A 22,963-nucleotide genomic window follows, 5' to 3' on the forward strand; every position below is an offset into this window, starting at 1 on the left:
TTTTGCTAATTCCTACCCTCTGAGGAGAAGGAGAGTATTTCTTCGAAACTCCGCGGATTAAGGACTATCCGTTCATCTAGTGTTTCTTTTTCAGATTAAATATGTTTTTAACTCATTTCCAAGTGTTTTTTTAACATATTTTATTAACTGTTTGCTCATATATATATTTATATATATATATATATATATATATATATATATATATATATATATATATATATATATATATATATAAGTGAACATGTTTGTCTCTGTGTGTCTGTGTGTCTGTGTAGATTTCCCTGCGCAATAACTCTGTCAGTTTTCAGTCCACTGACTCTAAATTTGATATAAATGGTCTGGAGATTTGGGAAAATCTTTATGATCCGTTTTCGACCAGAAATTTCGCTTTCAACAGGTCAAAATTCAGCGATTTGAACTTTGAAAATTCTACCAAACTCCTCCGCCAATTTTGGGTATAAACACTGAAACTTTTAGACATAGGTTCCTTGGACATTGATCTAACTTAATAACTTGATTTGAGCCAAAAACAATAAATCTTAAGGGTATAGATTAGGGGTAAAAATTTACAAGAAAATTTACCTCTGTGGTTTTTACCAAATTAGATAATTTCTTGTCTAAACATGTGAAATTTTGCATAAAGGGTATACGATATAGGGCAAGCTTTTCAATCGGTTTGGGTAAAAAATTTGAGTATGTATGTATGTTTGAATGTCTCCCTACAACGTTGGACCGCGGCGACGGATTTTTACTAGATGGGTATCGTTTTAAAGCTCAACCCTTCAGACGAAAAATACCGAAGTATTGGCTGAAAACATTAATTTTTTAACCCTCAACTGGACACTTGTCGACAAGGAGGGTTCGCATTTTTCGCCGATATTTTCGATTGTCTAGTCTTAATTTAAACGTACGTCACTTCCGGTTTGGCGATGGTCGTAACAGCGATGACGTCAGGCTTTTCCACGTTACTTTCCTCCGCGGTACGGGTTCGAGCTTGCCTTCCTACTATCACCTTTTTTTGCTCACCACACACACCCAAACACCCGGGCATGCCGGGCACCCATGCTATTATATACATATATATATATATATATATATATATATATATATATATATATATATATATATATATATATATAGTATAAAGAGTGATTATTATAAAATGAATCAGTTTCAAAGGAAAAAAACAAAATCAAATTAAGTATATTTGTACATATTTGAGAATTTATATTGTATATTATTATTTCCTGGCCCAAATAAAACTTCCGACATACGTAGGACTTAGAAACAATTTTTCTTGTGAAACTTATCCAACGTACTTACTAAAAAAATGCTAGTTCATTTTGGTGTCTTAACCCCCCCTCCTTTGTGCTGATGAGGATATTATATTCGAAAACAAAAGTATTTTTCAATTATTGCCAATAATTATTGTCAATTTTAATAAAAGTTATCGTACACTCAATTTGATTTTGTTTGTTTTTCTCTTTTGAAACTGATTCGATTTACAATTCACAACCTTTATACTCTATATTAATATAGTTCTCTGATAAATATAACTATTCTGCCTTTTATATTATTATAGGCACTATTGTTTAAACGTATTAATACATTAAAATAACTTTGCTCTTAAGACTCCAGTTCTATAAACAATAAAATGTAATAACAATACTAATAATACACACACACGCACACACACACACACGCACACACATATATATATATATATATATACATATATGTATATATATATGTGTGTGTTTGTGTCTGTGTGTGTGTGTCTATATGTCTGCGTGTATTCATGGATTAAAATGATGTAGGATATGATTTTTATGTCTTATAATGCCGTATGCCTTGTCGTGTTGTAGACGTACAGAAAATAACAACAGCATTTATAGAAATATATATTCAGTCATATATGTGTGGACCTTTGCATCGACAATTAGGATTTGTAACCAATGACGTAAGAGGGTGAAAGGGTGGCAAGTTGTCAGGAGAAATTCTCTTTTCCTCCTATTCATAAACCCTAGTGTAGCCGGATGGTGTCATTCTCGTCGTCTGATTGACAATACCAGCAGCAAAGAAAAGAAAAGATAAGCACCATAGGGAAATGAAAGCAAATACAAAGCAAAAATATGATTGAAAAAAATGTATAAAAGAATAAAAAAAAAGGAACTTCCGGGTCAGTACATGCCTCGTGTATCATATATGTTCCCAGATTCTTATATTGTGAATACGTTCATATGACATTTAATCTAAAATTGCAGTCGCATATATATATATATATATATATATATATATATATATATATATATTTATATGTGTGTATGCGTGTGTGTGTGTGTGTGTGTGTGTGGTGTTAATAGGTACAAAAAGGGGGAAGAATAGATATCCCACATTTCTCTCCCCTCCAATCTTATTTTATAATGGCGTGTTTTTGCTTATTTTCATTTTCATTTTTTCACATCTAATGCTCTGTTTTCCCAATTTTATTTGACAGAAATGTAAATTCAATGAATCTAGAATATAACATATAATTGCGGATAAATTAATATATATATATATATATATATATATACATTTATATATATATATATTACTTGTTTTGTCTGACTACTGTTACCACTACTACTAATACTGATGATAATATCTATGTGAAATTCTAAAAAATAACCATATATATATATATATCATTTAAAATAGTGATTGTTATTATAAGAAGTCTTTTAGAATTCTATAAAATCGCCATATTTTGACTTGTTTTTCCTGACAAACTCAAAATCAAGTACTTTATATGTTTATAACAAAGAATTCGGGCCAAATATATATTTTACAAACATTGCTGAAACTTCTGATGACATTTTTTAACATACGGATTTGCTATAGTGCGTCTCATAGAGTTTCTTCCCTGTGTTGAATTTAGAGAAAATACAAGATTAAATTTTTTAATTATCTAATTTGTCCTGATATTATCTATATATCTATAAAAGGGAAATGTCTGTCAGTCTGTCTGTGTGTCCGTGTACATTTCCCTACGCAATAACTTTTTTTTTAATTTTTAGTCTACAGACTCGAAATTTGATATACAGGGTACTGATATTTGGGAAAATCTGTGATCGGTTTTCGCCCAGAAAATTGGCTGTTAAGGGGTCAACGTTCAACGATTTGACCTTTGAGAACTCTACCAAACTCCTCCGAGTATTTTGGGTCTAAACACTTGAAATTTTAGATATAGGTTCCTTAAACATGGATCTAATTTAATAACTTGATTTTAGCTCAAAACAGTAAATGTTAAAAGGTCACAATAGGAGTCAAAGTTTTAAAAAATTGACTCCAGCGGACTCTTCCAAATTACTCAGACAATTATTGATTTAAACATTTGAAATTTTACATAAAGGGTATTCAGAGGTAGGGCCAGCTTTTAAATCGGGTTAGGTCGAAAATTTTTAGTTACCGATATATAAATGTATGTATGTATGTATGTTTGCATGTCTGCCTAACACTTTCGAGAGAGAGGACGGATTTTACCAAGATCAGGATCGATTCGACCTTTCATACGACGAATATCGAAAAATTGGCTAAATTTATAACTTAAACTTTAATAAAGCCCTTTTCTACAGGGAGGGTAACTTTTTTCGCCGATATGTTTTAAAGATATACTGTCCTTCCGATTGTCTATCCTTAATTTTAATATAAATCACTTCAGATTTGGCGGTGGTCGTACCCACAAAGACGTTAGGTTCTTTTACTTCTTCGCGCGTACGGGTTTGAGCCTGCCTTCCTACTACAACTTTTTTTTTCTCAGCACACAAATCCAAACACCCGGACAACGCTAAGCTGAAATGCTAATATATATATATATATATATATATATATATATATATATATATATATATATATATATATCTATTTATATTTGTTTTTAAATGTGTGTATAAAACGAAGACAAAACGTAGAAAATTAAAACAGGAATCAACAATCAAATTTAAACTTATATCGGTTTCTTTCGAACAAAGTTACATTTTGATATAAATGAAAATTTTATATCCATTAATCTCTTTCTATCCCTCTCTTTCATTTTCTCTCTCACTCACTCACTCTCTCTCCCTCTCTCTCTCTCTCTCTCTCTATATATATATATATATATATATATATATACTCGGGTTTTTTATATTCAAAATAATGGACTAATGAATTCAACGAGGTTGTTAGATAGTGCTCAATAAAAAGAGCTGATAATACTTGTTTATTGTTATATAAACATGCTCACATCCCGCTGCTACAAATAGCCACTTGTTTCAATCAAACAACAGATATCATCAGGCAGCGACTTGACTATTCAAAAGTTCAATGAATAATAGGTTATTCATTGAACTTTTGAATAGTCAAGTCGCTGCCTAATGATATCTGTTGTTTGATTGAAACAAGTGGCTATTTGTAGCAGCGGGATGTGAGCATGCTTATATAACAATAAACAAGTATATATATATATATATATATATATATATATATATATATATATATCGAAGCTGGTATCCGAGCGTACAGAAAAGTCCCGAACTTTACGTTTTACCTTGACCTTTAAAAATAATGTGCACCATCTCTTAGTCGAGCATCATCATGTTAGATTTTGTCATGAACGCTCAAGTGGTGTGGGCGGTAGGAGTATATATATATAACATATATATATATATATATATATATATATATATGTACATATGTATATATATATATATATATATATATATATATATATATATAAATACTAGAATTTCAGCCCGGCGTTGCCCGGGTGTTTGGATGTGTCTGTTGAACAAAAAAGAAAATGTGGAAGTAGAAAGGCAGGCTCGAACCCGTACAGCGAAGGAGGAAAAGAACGGGGTAAAAACCTAACATCTATGCTATTACGACCACCGCCGAACCGGAAGTGACATTTTCTTGGTAAAATCCGTCGCCTCTATTTAAAGTTTTAGGCAGACATGCAAACATACATGCATACATACATACATACATATTAATATTGGTAACTAAAAATTTTCGATCCAAACCGATGAAAAAGCTTGCCCTCTCTCTGATTACCCTTTATGCATAATTTAAAATATTTAGACAAGGAATTGTCTGAGTAATTTGGAAAATGTCTATTCTTTTTAAATTTGACCCCTTATTTGACGCCTTAGCATATATTCTTTTGGGCTCAAATCAAGTTATTAAGTTAGATCCATGTTCAAGGAACCTATATCTAAAATTTCACGTAGGAGGAGTTTGTTAGAGTTCTCAAAGGTCAAATCTTTGAACGTTTTCCCCTTAATAGCTAAATTTCTGTGCGAAAACGAATCACATCGATTTTCCCAAATCTCAGTACCCTGTATATCACATTTCGAAACATAGTTATTGCGTAGGGAAATATACACAAACACAGACACACACTTTTGACTTATATATATATATATATATATATATATATATATATATAATCTGATATGTGTTATATTGAACACTTTAAAGCCAAATAACTGCAGCGCGATTTTTTTTTAACTTTTATAAAATAAACGAGTGTTTATTTTTAAAGAGAGATGTATATATATTTCGGTGATATAACCCCATTTTTCAATCGCTTTCTCTCTCTCCCTCCCCCTCTCTCTCTCTCTCTCTCTCTCTCTCTCTCTCTCTCTATATATATATATATATATATATATATATATATATATATATATATTTCTCTTATTCTTCGCCATGGTGTCGTAAGGAAGAATTTGAGTTGAGTCCCCGTGATGTTAGCTGAAGATTTATATGTAGCCGGATAATAACGCGTGCTCGCGCGTGGTTTTAAAATCTGAGTAGGTTACCTACCCAGATGTTATTTTATAAATGTAAAAAAAAATATATATATATATAATTATATATATTATATATAAGTATATATAGTAAATAAACTGACAATGGAGTTTAACAGATATTTTTTTCGTCAATATATATGTTAGCAAGCCGCCTGCTGTTTTTGGGTTTAAATATTATTTTATTCATGCATATTTCGTATTTATTATTATAGGGTCACTTCTCTATGGTTTAATGTATTGTACACCCTATATCAATGACTTCAAACTTCAACCCCCCCCCAAAAAAAAACAATAACATATGTGCAATCATCTAGAATCGAGACCAAAACATTTCGCTCTCTCTGTCTCTGTCTCTGTCTCTGTCTCTCTCTCTGTCTCTGTCTCTCTCTCTCTCTCTCTATATATATATATATATATATATATATATATATACTAGCATTTCAGCGCGGCGTTGCCCGTGTGTTTGGATGTGTATCTTGAGCAGAAAAAAAAAGGTGGCAGTAGAAAGGCAGGCTCGAACCCCTACCACGAAGGAGGGAAGGAACGTGAAAAAACGTGACGTCTTTGATGTTACCACCATCGCCAAACCGGAAGTGTCGTGGGCTAGACAATCAAAAGGAGTACTTAAAAAAAAACATCGAAAAAATGACCCCTCCCCTGTTGAAATGTGCCCATTTGAAGGTGAAGTTATTAATGTTTTTTGCCAATTCTTCGATATTTGTCGTCTGAAAGATCGGACTTCAAAACGATACTGACATTGGTAAAATCTGTCGCTTCTGTCAGAAGTTTAAGGCAGACATGCAAACATACATACATACATACATATATTTATATATTGGTAATTAAAAATTTTCGACCTAAACCGATTGAAAAGCTTGCCCTTTCTCTGAATATCCTTTATGAAAATTTAAATATTTAGACCAGCAATTGTCTGAGTAATTTGGTAGAGACCGCGGAGGTGTAATTTTTTTTTAATTTGTCCCCTATTATGATCCCTTAACATTTAAAAAAATATCAAATCGTTTAACTTTGACCCCTTTACCAGCCAAATTTCTGGCCGAAACCCGATCACATAGATTTTCCCAAATCACGGTACCCTGTATATCAAATTTAGAGTCTGTAGATTTAAATTTACTGAGTTATTGCTTAGGGAAATGTACACATTGACAGACAGACATACAGACACACATACACGTTGACTTTTATAGATGTACTAGCATGGGTTCCCGGAATTGCCGCTTTTTGGAGGTGTATGCTTAGAAAAAAAAAAAAAAAAAAAAAAAAAAAAGAAACGATCAATATTTTTAAATTTTGACCACTATTCTGACCCCTTAACGTTTATTCTTTTGGACTCAAATCAAGTTATTTAGTTAGTCCAAGGAACCTATATGTAAGTTAGTTATTTAGTCCAAGGAACCTATATGTAAAATTTTAAGTTTTTAGACCCAAAATTCTCGAAGGCGTTTGGTTGAGCTTTCAAAGGTCAAATCGTTGAACTTTGACCCCTTAACAGCCAATTTTCTGGCCGAAAACCGATCACAAAGATTTTCCCAAATCTCAGTACCATGTATATCAAATTTCGAGTCCGTAGACTAAAAGAAGAGTTATTGCGTAGGGAAATGTACACAGACACACAGACACACAGACACGTTCACTTTTATTGATATATTATGAAAAATTTCCCCTTCCAAAAAATTGATATCAGTGTGGAGATATTCCCAAAGAACCAAGGAGTAAAACATGTAAAGAGAGAGAGAGAGAGAGAGAGAGAGAGAGAGAGAGAGAGAGAGCGAGAGAGAGAGTAAACATTGGAAGTATGCGAAGTGCACTGGGATCTTACGAAGATTTATTGCCAGTAAAATAAAAAAGATCAAACGACATCGTCAGCGAGAAAGAACTTATATTCGGATGCTGCGATAACACAAAATCGTTTGCAATGGTGATCGAAAGAGTTGAGGAGTACTAGAAATTTGAGCATACTTATCTTCACGTAGATTTAATAGAACACAATAGGTTATCGCTAGTTAGCAATTCTCGACGATGTTATAACTTTTCATGTTTATGGAATAATAATACGCAAACTAATGAAACATATCCGAACCAGAGGCAATATTAGGAAAGAAAAGTCATAAGATTCCGTTTAACATGCAACAACTAAAAAACACACAACTAAATAAGATTATCGACTACAATTAAATAAAATAATCGAAGTAATGAGATTTCATATCATAATAATTACCAAGAATTACAATAGCCGCAAAATTGTGGACTTCATGATAACGATAAAAGAGGGAGACAACTATGAAATACTCGGAATTTGCAGGATAAATAAAAGTGAATATGACAAATGCAAAAAGGTCAGTATAATACTAATATCTGGAAGTTATAGAAGGAGCAAGGAAAATTACTTTTAGGAATATTTTACAAGTAGGAATGAAATATTAGAGTCCAGTTGGGTGTTGAACGTACAAATACAGATACGATGGGCAGAGTAATTAAAGAATAGCAGTGTATTTACTGTGGGAAAGAATGTGTACAAAACAGAGGGGAGCATTCACCACTAGATTCTGAAGTTTATAGTATACTCTGTCATGGCAGAGAAGATTAAAATTAGCACCATCCTCCCAGATGTGCAAATACTACTCCACTAATATCATGTTTAATGTTATGAAAGTAGGGAACTGTATCATTTATTCAGACCAACCTCATATAAAATAACTCATAAGATAGTTTCGCAACAATGTTTATAGGATGCAAGTTAATTTCAAAATTTTTAGACACCCCGAAAACCATACGTACAGACTACGTAAACACATTTTATAACCAGTCACGTTGATTGGACAGATGAGTTCCAAAATGTGTAAGTTTGACGATTAATAGAATCACAGACAGTGCAAAGGAGAGAAGTTGCTTCCGATGGGTGAAAAATGTCAATTACGTACGGAACAGGTTAAATGAAATCAGTAGTTTTCTAGAGAGACCAAGACATATGTACCGCTTTTAACACAATGCACAGCACTTACAACGTTATTCATGATATCTTTCTTACAACAGTAAGTGCTTCGTAGGATCTCAGAGAAGACCGTCTTTCACGAAACATATTTGAATAATTAGCTGCAGATATTTAGGAAATTACTGTTAACTTGATGCGTTGGGACATGATTCTGGCGTAAAACATAATCAACAGAATTTCAAGAAGTTTGCAAACGACTGTCATGTCCTTGTCTCCACAAATACAGAAAACATGTACCATATTCGATTTCGTCTAATTAGAAGACACTCAAAATGCTTTGTCTGTGTTTTCACTTCATGCATGAATCCATGTATATCACATCCGTGATCTAAACATATACATATACACTATTTTAAGTGTATTTTAGCAAAGCTTGTTGCACGTTGTATTTGATTTGGTAATGTGTCCCTATTACATACCTTAAATATATAGCAAAGACGTTGAACTGTGGGAAAATATATAATCATTTCTTTTAATCCACGCATTCAGTGTCGATGTTTATGAAGAAGGGGAGATCATTGTTGTTTAGCAACTCAGAACCTGGTCATCTAAGACTGATTGTTATCTAGATGTTGTTTTTTTCGTAATAATATATTTCCCGCTTTTAATATCAAGTGATTTCATGATGTGTCTGAAGCGATATCATGAAAAACTGATGTCCAATACTGATTGTTACTTAACACAAACCATCACAGTATCTGCTACTTATTCGTACATTATAAGTATTATCGTAATCTAACTGCGTCTGATTTGTCACTCGTGATAAAGTCTATGTTATAATAGAGTGGACTATTGTAAACTATTCTTGACATTTTGATCTTCCTGCTTGAATTCTATTTCCGTCGATAAGAATTACGTTGTCATCTATTTGTTCAATAATATCGTACACTGCGTTTTATAAATAAATATCTGACTGTTCCTTCCTTAGTTAGTTCGTACATTATGCTTTGAGAAAAGCCAAAAAAACAATTTTTGGAGTTTGAAAAAATTAAGGGTAAATTCGCAAAATTTTATTGTAAAGAAGTAAATCTGACAACCCTGAAGAAGAATATGAGAGTCACCTTACTTTGATAATAGAATCGTCTTTGAATATCATTACGTATATGATCACTGTTATAAACGTGTGAGAAAGTAATTCCGAGTAATTTCGACCTGCAACGGTTCTTCACCAAATGAAGTCATCTGCAAAACGTCACCTTAAAAAAGAGCGAAAAGGAAGAACATTATTTTCCGAGATGTGATAGATTAAAGTAGTGAATGAAAGCTTGTTTTTAAAATTGTTTTCCATATGACAATATAACGTTCTGAGTACTTATCAGTACTTGCACAAGATACACGTGTAGTATGTCGAAAGTTACATCGACCGAAACGTTGAAAAAAAATAAAACAACACCGAAGGTAAAAATAGTAGTCCGAAGTATCAAAATAATATGAATAATTAATTATCATCTATATAAATCAGAAACGTAAAAATATTACGTCTGAAAATTTTGTCTCCTAGAATTCAAATACGTATATTTTTGTGCTTAATTGGCATAATATTTGTTTTATACTATTATATGTGTCTAAAACGTACATATTGCGCCTTTAATCGACTTCTAATATTAATATATAGCATGCGTTCGTATGTAAGCTCTTTCAGTTTTGTCAATTTATTCAACGAATATTTTTTCGTTAGTTTATTGAACTCGAGTTTTGAAACCATTCACTTGCATTGTATTTTTGTTTGCATATCGATCTTGGGCAATCGATTTTTTAAAAAAGTCGATCAACAATGTTTGAATACAAAGTCTAATTGAAATCAGTATACTTCGCTTAAGGTTATTAGTAACTGGCAAGGCTACCCGGCGTTTTTCGAGGCTATAAAATAGATGTTCAAAAGTTTGAATAACACATTTCGATCTCTACTTCTTCCAGTTCGTCTTTCTTTCTTTCGCCTTACTTTATTTTACACAGCGCTCTCCATTCACTCGTTTTTATTATTTCGGTTTCTTGTTTTAATGAATTGATAAAAAATAATGTTCATTTTATATGATAGATAATATTGAAAATGCTTAAAATGCCATCCCCTGACAAAGTATCGCCTACTTGACAACTTTAAAATGTATATGTTTCCTATATGTTACATATTATTCATCCAAGAAAAAACTGATGTAAACGTACCAACGTGAAGAGTGTGCGTGTTTTGTAGTTTGCCACATTTAGCATACATACAAACAGATAACCGCGCTGGATATATTAGATGAAATTTACTGCAATCATATACAATGTCATTGTCATTATCTAATACGGTCAACACTTATCCAAACACGCGTCTCGTTATCTATATAATCCCTAGAATATGCATACATATACATATATATGCACACACATACACACGCATATATATATATATATATATATATATATATATATATATATATATATATGCATATGTGTGTGTGTGTGTGTGTATCAAGGCTTATTGGTTAGGCTACAGGACCGGAATATCTTTCAGCATGGTTTCGAATGTTAACTACACCAACGGCATATCAACTGTAAAACAATATATAATTATATTTAAACAAAAATAAATATATGCTCATATCAGGTACGGTGAACATTGTATGATATATGACTTCCTCTTAGCATTTAATTAAAATTATTCATGGTATATATAACTAAATCCAATAATTTGATCATTTGAAACAACAGCAAATAACCAGATAATCATATATATATATATATATATATATATATATATATATATATATATATATATATATATATGTGTGTGTGTGTGTGTTGGGGGTGTTGGTTTATTCACATGCAACATTGTAAGTTAGTATAATATTTCTTATAACAATTTTAACTTACTACGATCAATACGGAAGTAGAGCAAAGTAGTAAACTATGAAAATATATGAGATTAAAGCTACAAAGACGCTTTTAGATTCCATCCACATAGTCTTATAATTCTTTTAAATAAAATGGGGAAGTTTCCTGATAGCTGAATGACCATATATATATATTCCTAATTTGTCTTACTCTCTGTCTCCCTCTTTCTTTCTCTCTCTCTAACATATATATATATATATATATATATATATATGTGTGTGTGTGTGTGTGTGTGTATATATTTACTGCGTGTCACATTATTAACGACATAATATTTTTCCCAGTTCCAGAAACTTAGCAGTAGTTTCGTATCAACAGCTTCGGAAACGTTGGCAATGATGAGCTGCGAGTATAGTGAAATTTGCGAACTCTCACGCGCAATGTAAATGAATTGCCATCGTAATTGCTCAATCCACTGTATTTGAGGTGTGCCAAATTATTACCAAGGCAGTTTGCTTCATCAATAAAATAGGTCGTGAAGGTGGTCTCGATAGTTCTAAAAAGACTACTATTACAGAACAGCTAGCAAAAGTAAAACAACCCTCGAAATATCACAAATCATCGTAAGGTACCATAAAATTGTGAGGAACTTTGTCAAGGACCCTACAAAATTACGCAAGAAAGCTGATAAAAGTAAATATAGAGTTGTTTCACGAGGTTCTCTACTCCAAATTAAGCGTAACTTTGTTAAGAACCTGGACAGACAAGTTGAAAAGACTTTGACTGAGCCGCATTGAAGAAATGAATTCTAAATAAATAAAGAAACTTGTTATATATAGTATGATATATAAGGTCTTTAACATAGTGTTGAGTATAAGGGGTATATGTTTTAGGGTTAAATTGGGTTGTATTGTTGCTGCGTGGTAATTTATTTTAACGCTATGTGGGGTGACAATATTTTTGTATACTGTTAACAAACATTATCGCCCAACCTTACTAAAATAATAACTGTGACATATTTGCTGTGCTGCTTATTTCATTACAAACAAACGAATCAATTAACCTCCAATCCATCATTTTCCATAATTCTTGGGTGTGTTACTAATTTCGACAATCATTTTTCATAATTTGTACCCACATTATCGCCCCCCATTATAAAATAAGAACTTTGATATATTTTCTGGGCTACTTGTTTCATTACATAGACCCCTATCTAATTGTTAAAAATATACATTAAATAAAGTAATGTTTAAAACGTAAATGGTTTCAGCCATTTCCGAGACTGACTTCTTATCTCCCATCCTACTGTTAAAAATATATATTAAATAAAGTAATGTCTAAAACGTAAATGGTTGCAGCCATTTCCTGCACCGACTTCATATTTCCCACCCCATGTTACAAATATACTTTAGATAAAGTAATGTTTAATGCGTAAACGGTTTCAGCCAATTCAGGGATTGATTTTGTATGCCCCACATCACTGTAAAAAATGTAGATGAAATAAAGTAATGTTTCAACTGTAAACGGTTTAAGTCCTTTCAGGGACTGAATACATATCCTCCACCTCACTTTTAAAAATATACTTGAAATAAAGTAATGTTAAAATCATAAACTGTCTCAGCAACTTTTCGAAATTAATACATAAAAACATTAACACTTTTAGGGATAAGGCAACCATTGCTTCAACATTAACTTCTGCGTATAGTATCAGTCTCAGCATGTTTGGCCTTGGTTAATCGAGAAGAAATCCTTCATTACTGATACAATTTTTATTTTTGGTACTGACCAGAGAGCCCCTTTTAGGGAGGTGGTTTCCCCCTTCATTTTTACTGACCTCATGTCCAACTCTGCCCTTGTAAACAAAAACATAATACGAAGGGGCATTTTTCAGGTCATCTTATAATTAATCAGAAGAAACATTTCCAGTTATTTTTATAAGGGACATTTCCAAGGCATTTGTAATTAAATCAGAAATTACTTTTCCCAGTTACTTTTGTAATATTAAAACTTTGTTACACTAAATATAGTCTCCCCACGGGACAGATTTAGACACTAGGGTCGTTTTTAAACGTGGAGAAAGGGAACAAAAATTGCCTTAGTCGTAAAGGATTTCTCCTCCAATGAGAGAGAAGAAATTGAAATGTGGCATCTGAAGAACAGATACTACACTTTTAGTTTGGCCAAAAGGCAAAGAAGAACAAATAATCTTTAATAGCTTTGCCTCAAGAGCGACACCAATTTTTATATATATGTTTAAGAGATTGGAATATTCTACTTTCCTTTTAAGGGATCACAAGATACATTTGGAATATTCCAATTTCCTTTTAAGGGGTGACAAGGTTTATTTAGAATACACCACTTTCTTTTTTAGGGATGTACAGCATGATAACGGCCGAATCGAATTACGATATTAATATAAAGATAAGAAATGGGATTTCATAACAATTAAACGACCCGAATGTAAGCGTGACACACAAAAGAACACACACGCTATCGTATTAATATATAGATAATAATAAAGATAAAATAAAATAAAAGTAAAAATGAAGATAAAAATAAAGATAAAATAAAACAAAATTAAAAATAATATTACCAATAGCTATATATACATATGATTATTTTACTATAATAATTATTACCTACACTAGTGTTTCATCCTTTCGGAAATCATCCATGCAAAAGTCCGAAAAGATGAAACACTAGTGTTGGTAGGTATTTAATAATTATTAAAGTAAAAAAAAAAACAATTCTCACCCCATTTAAGAAACTCATTTCCTATCGTTATCCAGGTTAATATCTTCGAGAGGAGAGTCAATCAATGCAGTTTTAACGAGGTTAACTCAATAGTACTCAATAGTTCAATAGGGCAACATATATTTTTAATTGTTTTACATACGTCACTGCACATGTATGGGTATGTTTCACTCAGCCAGATACAAGTAATTAGAGCCCTCTTCAGGAGATATTGCTTATACAAAAATTAATTTCATAACATATTCATTATTGTGTAGTACTATAATTATACTTATGTAAAACAAATTATATATATATATATATATCCATATATATATGTATATATAAGAAGAAGACTAAATCAAAGCAGGGAACTGTCTGTTGTATTGGCGTGACATATGGCCAAATTAGACAAACGAAACAAGTTTTTTTGTGTATTTTAACTTCGTATATCCATTTATTTTGCAAGATAATCAGAATATTAATCAGTAATTATGAACTTATTGTTTTATATACCGGTCTTCACTCGCTGCTAAAGACGTAATTACCAAAATATTATTCAAATATTTAATAATTCCAAAACAGAAACTACACCTAGCGGCCGTATCTTGTTAACTTGAAACCCATAATAAAATCAGATTTTCTATTAGTCTTTCCTTAATTTTTTATGTTTATTTTTTGCATAGTAAATAAGTTTTCTTTTTAATCTATTTTATTAGACAGTGAGCTTTTTATCTACTGTGCAAATGATTTAGATAAGAAAATGAGAGGTTTACAGTCCTAGTAGATGCGTCAGTGAAACGACATTGTGTCCAATTATGGAGGTCTTAAGATGAGGAGAATGAAATAGATTTGTCTTGGATTAGTTCCAGATAGTTTTGGAACTTTCTCAGCACGGAACAAAATCTGCCACTAAAGGAATTATAGCGCTGATAAAGCACCCATCTGTAGAAAAAAATGACGTTTTATTTATATGTATTCCTATAGCAGTAGTGCTATATAGTGCTGTGAAATGATAACTGCGATACAACTCCAATGTATTTTGTTAATGGGACCCCTTTCATAAATATTTCTTTCGGACATGTTCATTATTAAACCCCAGTGATTCAACTTCTACTAAATCAGACTGCCTGAGAATTGTTATTATTATTTTTTTTGGTTAAAGTTGACAAAGATTAATATTGCTGTTGTATTTCTTTTCGTATTACAAAACTCAACCATGTTTTGCAAAGTCAAAAACAGTAGTTTTTGCTATACAGGTTGTTGTTGGAGCATAGAATCAGTAGAATTCCGTGAATTCCGCGTGACCAACGCACCGTTCCTACATTTGAAAAGGCTACCGTAAAAAAAACAACAGACTCCTAATCATTTTATGTTCCAACAACAACATGACAAAAAGAAAAAAAGAAAGACACACTGATGATCTAGTGTATATTCGAAAAATATTTATAAATTTCAATAAAAATTTAAAACAAAATAAATATCTGTTTATTTTGTAATAATGCGTTGTTCTCGCTTCAAACGTATCTAATACCTATTTATTTTATTCAAACTCAACCAGCGCTTCTATCAAAGAACACAAACCATAATCATGCAAAATATTTAAAGATATTAAATCATTTATCATGAACATATTTTGCAAAATTAGTGGATTTAGCATTTGAGTTGATATGCGGTAAAACAAAGAAACTTAACTAATGAACTTATATAATAAAACATTGATTTTTTTCAAAAGTTCTTATAGTCTGAACATTTTGTTTTTAATCAAAATTATTATGAAAATTCTTTTAATCAATTTAATGATCTTTTTTTTTTATTGTAAACGATTAACGGAAATGGAATAGCAAGTCGTATTGTAAATAATTAGCAATCAATGGATATTATTTTCAATCGACATATTGTTTATCAGATCTTGTACATTGTAAAATTTTAGGTTGTTGAATGGTTAGTCGACATAACTTGGTGCCTTCATTTCCCAATGTTTCGGTCGCAAGAGATCAGGAGTAAGGATACAGAGGTTTTGCTTCGAAAATTTTCTTTGCATAAATAGAAGACTTACGGGCTATCTCATCGAATAGGATATTTCTGCACCTGCGTATTATACCAAATATTACTATGACACTACTTTCCTAAAACGTGTTAGGCATCTACTTGAAATAACATAATTATCTCATAGTATTATTTTTTCTGATTTAATGCAGACAAACTTTTGGAAAGACTGTGATGATATCTTTCCTCTGTTACTTGAGATATTTTATTAGCTTCAGAAACAAGTTATGTGGAGGTTTTAATATTGATTTAAATTATGTATTTTCAAGTTAGTTTTCGTTATAATACCTTTATTTAACTAACGTTTAAATAAGATTTTTTGCTCTATAGAATATCGTTAGAATTACAGTCATTTTTAAAACAATCATGTCCTCTTTAAAAACGTTTAATACAAGATGGAATAAAAGCAAATTCGCACAATTTTTATTTCAATTCAAGCTAGGCCTAAAAGCTGCTCCTACAACTTACGATATCAATTACGCATTTGACACAGGAACTACTACGAAACTCACAACACAACAGCGATTTAATAAATTTTCATAGCGCCGAGGTAGGTCTTGATGATGATGAGTGTAATGGTCGGCTATTGGATGTTGACAACGATCAATTAAGAGCCTTCGTCGAAGCCAATTATCGCACAACTATTCAAGAACTTCCTTTTGAATTTGACGTAACGTATATGACGATTTCCAAACATCTTAGAGAGATAAGGAAGAAAATAAACTTAATAAATAGGTGTCTTCCGAATTGAATGACAACCGAAAAAAAAACGCCGTTATTATGTGTCGTTTTCTCTTCTTTTACACAAACAAGAACAGCCTGTTTCTCGACCGGGTTGAGACTTACGATGAAAACTCGGCCCTTTTCGACAGCTGGTTACGTTCAGCTCAGTGGTAAACGTCGACGAAGCTCCACGACACTTTTCGAAGCAAGAGTTGCACCAAAAAAGGCCGTACTGTCAGTTTGATGGTCTGCGACTGGTCTTATCCATTACAGTTGCTGTAATGGAGGCGAAACAATTAAAGCGGAAAGTACTCTAAACAAATAGATGAAATGCACCAGAAACTTCTAAACAACACTCAGCATTAGTCAACAGAAAAGGTCAATTCTCGTGAAGAGAACACAACTTTAATTCCTTAAAAAGGATTTGTAACAACAGTAATATATATATATGTATATATATATATATATATATATATATATATATATATATATATATATATATATATATATATATTACTTGGAAACCAATAGTGACAACTTTTTATTAACAGCTTTTATTTATGAATATATCAGTCTAATCATCATGACTAATAAAGATTCTTAAGTTTATTATAATCCCATAATTACACCTCGAATCTAAATTTCTATTTTAAACGCAAAGAAGTTGGATTTCGTAACATGTATTTCCATACAATAATATGTACATATTCCAATATACAGAAAATAAAATTTTCAAGTGGAAAAATTACACTCTACGTTGACAAAGTTATAGTTTGTTGTCGCTTTTCTGTTAGATAAATGTTTCTCATTATAAGACTTTTCTTTCACTTATTTCCCATTACAATATTGAGCGTAAAAGACTATTATTCGGGATTGTGTGTGCTGAGTTGAACAGTCGAATTATTTTGTTAACATTATATTTGGACTTTTGCAGCAGATAACAGGAGTGATTCATAATTCTTGCAATCCGAGATTAAAATTTTTTAAAGTAAAATGGTTTCTGGCATCTAAGGGCTTTAACATTGAAGTACTGGGAGTTTGCTGCTTCTCTGGCTAATCAGAATTTTGTACATTCAGAGGGCACAAGTTTATGATTTTATCAAAGAATATTCAAAGTTCTTGTAAAATATGCATACGGATGAAACATTGCAGCGATGGAACAGAGGTGGAAGCGAAGCATGATCGATAGTGCGGAATTTCATATTTGAGACCCTTTTTCAATCATAATCTAAGAGTGAGAGCCTAATGATAGATGGTGTCTATTGCATTTATCTATACAACCTATAAAACGTACCAACAAGCGCATGTTTACAAACGTATATACGTAGAAGACAAATAAGAACAAACCAATAAGAAATATACTGGAGAAAATACAGAACGAGGAACTATCTACACAAGTTTTGTCATTGTTGTTATTAGCGTCTGCATAAAATTGGCTATAATCTTATTCCAAAAAACATTTTTAAAGTGACGTCCGTTTTTTGCGCATCGACCTGTAAAATATTTACGTATGGTTCAGGTTTATTGAAGTCCTGTGAATGAATTATTGATACAAACTGTTTCTAAAACATATACATATTAAAAGATAAATAAATTTAAAGCAGACAGTTTTTTTTCCAAAATTACTTTTGTAGATATAAAGAACTTGAAGCATAAATAAATTTTACAATATTACTTGATTCGCCATTACATCACAAGAAAAGTATTGATAGGCCAGAAAGAAATATAACAAAAAAACAAAACTTTAATCTGCAGTAAAAGTGTGTTGCAAGGTTTTACTGCAGTTAACTCCAATTATGTCAATACTGAAGTTTTACTTCTCTCTAAAATACGCAAATACTATGCCAGGATTGAGCACTCTTAAATAGCATGATTTATAATCATTCGTCTGAATGCAAAAGCGTAAAAGGACATACTGAACCTCAGATGTTGTGCTATACAATAGTGTATATGTTAAAAAGATGATACATCTTTCTGATTCTCAAACATTACTCAACCTTGCCTGTACCCTTGGAAAGAACTTCGTCCAGATAAACCATCAACAACGACGAATATCTATATTAGTTTAGTTCAACTTGATAAATGCAACATTAAGACAACTGACACTTGAATGAGAGAATAAACAAAGGGTACATTAAAGTTTCATGCATCATAAAATATTATGCTTTTTAAACATTTGTAAATGTCTTGTGAAATCTATATGCCTCTAACTTTGGAGAACATATCGAACAGTAGGCTAGCCATGATATATCGGATTTTCCTGCAAGTTCAACACTATTTAATATAGGATTTCCACATATTTCTTCTTTTTCTTTCCATAATAATCTACTATTTCTTACTATATCTGCATGAACATTATGTTATGGGATTAGCGAGATATCTATTTACATTATATTATACATTATACGTATATATATATTCTTCTATACATGTCAATACGGGGATCTAGTTTAAAGGAAGATATTTGGGGTGTGGCAATAAGGTGTCTAAACAATTGATAAAGCAGGAGACAATAGAAATAAATCAAAAGTCTACCAGTCTGAATAAAGAAGCTATTAGAGTGAATGCTTTCAGGCATCCGAGGAGTTCGAGAATAAAGGGTTAGGATTTTTGTGCTAGATGCGGTGCTACAAGTTCGATAAGTTCATTTGAGCACAGTCCAGTAAAGTACCTGTGAAACAGGCACAGGGAAGCAACATTGCATCAAATGGACAGAGATTGGAACATGATTGATGGTGTGGGGCCTATTAGATAGGTTACTGTATATGAATAAATACTGGTGTTAAGACGCATCAGCCTTCATATGGTAACAATATTCCAAGCATAAACTAATGGTCGCTTTGTAGATATATAGGATGCTCTCACGTGTGAGTAATTTTCTAGCATGGTGAAAGGAAAAAACATTCCTTATAACAGCATCTGTAGTATCACCAATTCATGTTGTTTGTGAATGTTAAGCCGAGAATATTGAATAATTAACTCTCAAATATGGTTGTTGTTATCGGTCCTTAAGCAGGCTTCACGCAATTAAAAAAACAATTAGTCTAAGCATTAGATGCTAATATAGTCTTAGGAATAATGTTAATATCTTAATATAGTCTTAATGTTAATGTTAATATAGTCTTAATGTTAAATTGTTATATCTTAATGGTAATGTTAATATAGCCATTAATAATATAGTAATATATTCATCATAACATAGTAATATAGTCATCATAGTATAGTAATGTTAATGTTAATATCTTAATGTAATATAGTCTTAATATTAAGGTTAATATCTTAATATAGTCTCAGCTTTAATGTTAATATCTTTATATGTCTTAATAGCTTAATAGTCTTAACATTAATGTAAATATCTCGGCATTAGATATCAATATCCATTTACCCCGATTTTACTATGGAATGGTTACTGTTATTTGAGGTTTCTGCGATTGCACATGGAACATGTTTAACTGATTTAAAAGCATCACTTCATATATATGAGATTCAATTAAATTATATGTCCTTGGAATTTGATTAGTAGACGTTAAGCACTAGTAAAGCAGGATTTTCTAGATTTCAATTTCTTTGTCAGCCTTTAAAATCCAGGATTTATTTTATAAATAAAACTTTCTAGTATAGAACATCACTGAATGTATTTTGGGTAATATTGGAAAAAAGAATTCTAAACGGAACGTTTTGTATTATTTTATCTTGATCGTATTCTTCTAAAATGACATAAACATTATGCAAAATGATATGGTTGTTAATTTTGCCGCGTATAGTGGCAGGTAGTCTACTTGTATGTACATATAAGAAAAAGATGTCTGACGTGATCGTGGAAGATGTTGGTCAACGAGACAGGAAACGTAATAAAACATGCTACAATAAAGAAAGGTTTACAAGAATAGCAATAGGAACATTTTAAAACGAATAGTTTTCCAAACACGTATTTCTTCATGAGTTTTATTTCGGGAACTTGGATGGAGAAATATTCCGACCAGTTCACACGTACGGTTTATCCATCATATATATCTGGATGAATTGAGAATTTTAAATAGACGATCCGGCCTGTAGCTGGTCGTTTTTGACTACTCCATACACAAAAACCAGAATAGCATGCCAGGATTTATCCTCGCTCTTCCAGTCAAATCTCTACCCATACCCTATTCGTCCACTCTCGCTCTTTCTCCCCGCCCGCATTTTTACAACAATTCCTGATAAACAAAGATTGTGTCCACGTTGAATGTTATCCTCGCTAAAGTTGCCTTCTGCACCGTTATCTTTTTTTTCTTTCGCGTGCCGACTGGACGTCGTCCAAATCGTAAAGACGTGATTCGATATGAATAAGGGGTGTTTTGGGTGTAGATCGGGCAGTATCATTACAAAGAACAAACGCTGGAAATGAAATAAAATGAAAAAGCATGATCAACAAGAATCGAATGACGGATAAAAAACCCATAAAAAATAGTATATAATATTTATGAACCGTTGTTGCTCAGTTTGAACACTCGGTTAATACTTTGTCAACTAAGACCGGAACTGAATATGAAAAATGCAAAACGTCATCGAATAAGACAAAACATATATAAGCTAGCAAAACTATCTGGAAGCCACCTGCGTAAGGAAAATTAAAATTATTTGAACGAGCATTAAAATGATCTTTGCAGTAGTTAGTTATGTGCCTCCTTATAAAAGAAGACTTATTCTGTAGCGAAAATGCCGTTGCCCAAAAAGAAGACGTTTATATTGGGATAAATATTAAGATTGAATTAGTCTAAACCAACTTCTTATTGTTCGATTAGAGAAATTATGAAGTGTAGTCTTTAACAGATACACACCACATCACTCATAAGAAAGAGGATAGATTTGCTCTTTTTGCTTTCCATCACTATGAATTATATATTTTGTAAACATAACTCAAATATCTGTGTAAAATACTCTAGTCTTATTTATGCACATAGTATGACCATATTTCTCAGTCGTAATGTGGAATTATTATGGCGAACTTAATCGACGCCATGTTGAATAGGAAAAACCACAATAGTATATTGTAAGATTAGCACTTGATTTTTATATCTAAATGAAGCAATCATGTTTTAGCCAGTTATAAACGAGATCAGCAGAATAATTTAATAAAAGTTACATCAACTAATTCGTACTAATTACTAGAAAATGTCTCATCTTCCATTATATATATATATATATATATATATATATATAAATTCAAGCTTGAAATAATCGAAAGTAGGAACTAATGAATACAACGAGATTGTTAAGTAGTGCTCGATAACAAAGCAAACTATTTTTTAAATTATTTTTTCGAAGGTAAACAGACTTTTTTTCTATAGTGTCGAATGGTTCAGGGTTTCCTGACGAAGTCTCATTGACTGAAACAGATGACTGTTTGTAGCAACCATATATAACTGTTTACCCTCGAAAAAATAATTTTTATATATATATATATATATATATATATATATATATATATATAAATGCTTGATCTGTCATATGGGCAGGCTCGTAACAGCAATTAAATAAGCATTATGCATTTTCCAACCGGAGCATGAAACAATAACTCCACCTGGCTGGCTTGGCTTCAGAAGAAATGTACCCTTCTCTCGCTGAGCCCTTCCCTTCCCCAACCTGAACTCACTAGACTACTTCGTTTGGTCAGATGTCCAGAACATCACCAACATGACCCAACACCAACGCCAGCCCGATCGCCGCCATTCGCCGAGTATTCGCCGCCCTCCGGCCGGCGCTTGTGGAAATGTCATGCTCCCACTTCCTAAATTGAACAATCGAATGTTTC

The sequence above is a fragment of the Euprymna scolopes genome, chromosome 34 (genome assembly GCF_053919585.1).
Source record: "Euprymna scolopes isolate OS-2025 chromosome 34, ASM5391958v1, whole genome shotgun sequence".
Taxonomy (NCBI): Eukaryota; Metazoa; Mollusca; class Cephalopoda; order Sepiida; family Sepiolidae; genus Euprymna; species Euprymna scolopes.